Here is a 1,500-nt window from a genome sequence, read left to right on the forward strand (position 1 = left end):
CTTAGGCCTTCATACAACATTAAGCCCCACAATATCTGACTTCTAGTTCAACAGAGACAATTATTTTTATTATAATTCACTTTCCATTGCTATCATATAACTCTTTTATCAACCACACACGATTTACCTGCTTCTTGATTCAAATCACTATGATATACCTGGTCCAGGTGACACCATATAGATTTCAGAATGGAAATATATCACTCTCTGTGAAGCAGATATAAAAGAACAGAAGAAAAATAAAATGATTCCAGAAAAAAAAGAAGTGTAAATGGAAAAGGAAAGTAGTGCATTAATTTTTTTTCTAATTTTATGTGTTAATCAGGAGGAAAGTTAAATATTTGAAACACTGTCATTTTTTTCCTTGGGGTTTTCTGGTGCAGACTGGAAAACCTGTAGACAAATTCTAAAAGAGCTGTAACACTGGAAAACTGTTATTTTAAATTATGTATCTATCTTCAAAACCCCAGTGGAAAAATAAAAATGGTCTTGCTATACATTTGAGAAGCTCTCTCCTCATGTGCCCACATAGGTATTGTATGGATAACAGTGAATGTGGTTCTATTAATGTGTCAATGATTAAAGGAGTTTAAGAAGAAAGAATATCTATCCGGCCTCCACCCTGGTAGACACATTGTGGTAGAAAACCAAGACCAGAAGCAGGAGCTAGTTTCTAAAAGTAGCATCTTTTAGGAGTTTAGAGTGAGAGATAATGGAACAATGAGTTCAGACCACATATATGAACAGAACTTTGACCATAATCTTGTAGCCACCATTTTTGGAATCCTAACTACAGCCTCTGCAGTAATTGGCCTAAATTAGTCAGTACTTAGGTAATGACTGCCAGGTTCCCAGATTTTTATCCCTTATTCTTGTTTCCAGCTCAAGGTCTACCAGAGAAATCCATACACACTCCCTAAACTCATTGAATAAGATGCTGGATTTCTAGTTAGCCCACCTCCAGGTTATCCATACCAATATCCTGTAATCAAGACATAATTGAACAGTTCTTTTTTCCCCTACTGTAAAGCTTTCCCATTCTCTTGCCTGCCTTTGAGACTGCCAAACACAAGTGATGGTGGCTGATTTTCTTGCTATAACAAGATCTGAATAAATAGCTTATGCTTGTTCTCATTTAGGTGGTCTTTGCTTCCTACAAGGGACAATATATAGCCATAGCTGTCCCCTTGCCTTCCTACCTCCTTTATTTGAAGGAGCAAGTAGGAACTGATAGCTCAGGGAAGATTATTAAAGGGCTCAATGAAGATAGTGAGGCATTTAGGAGGAGATTTAGGAAATTGCAAGAGTCAAAAGAGTAGAGATTTCTAAAAAGGAAAGTGAGACTAATAGTACTAACTCCCACCAAAAGGTTAAGTAAACTGAAAGATGAGAAAGCCTATTTGATTTTGCATTTCATAAGCCATTGTTGAACATGAAAGAGCAATTTCAAGTGCAGTGGAAGTGAGGGAAAGCAGAATAAAAGCTAAGTGTAATGTCATG

General features: G+C 36.5%; 1 non-coding gene across 1 annotated transcript; it reads right to left on the bottom strand.

Annotated features, from left to right (window-relative positions):
• Nucleotides 1-365: 365 nt before the first annotated feature.
• LOC136165760 (U7 small nuclear RNA) lies at nt 366-426 on the bottom strand. The gene has a single exon (XR_010662742.1). It is a non-coding gene; the product is annotated as a U7 small nuclear RNA (small nuclear RNA).
• Nucleotides 427-1,500: the final 1,074 nt, after the last annotated feature.

Source organism: Muntiacus reevesi, chromosome 3 (genome assembly GCF_963930625.1).
Source record: "Muntiacus reevesi chromosome 3, mMunRee1.1, whole genome shotgun sequence".
Lineage (NCBI taxonomy): Eukaryota > Metazoa > Chordata > Mammalia > Artiodactyla > Cervidae > Muntiacus > Muntiacus reevesi.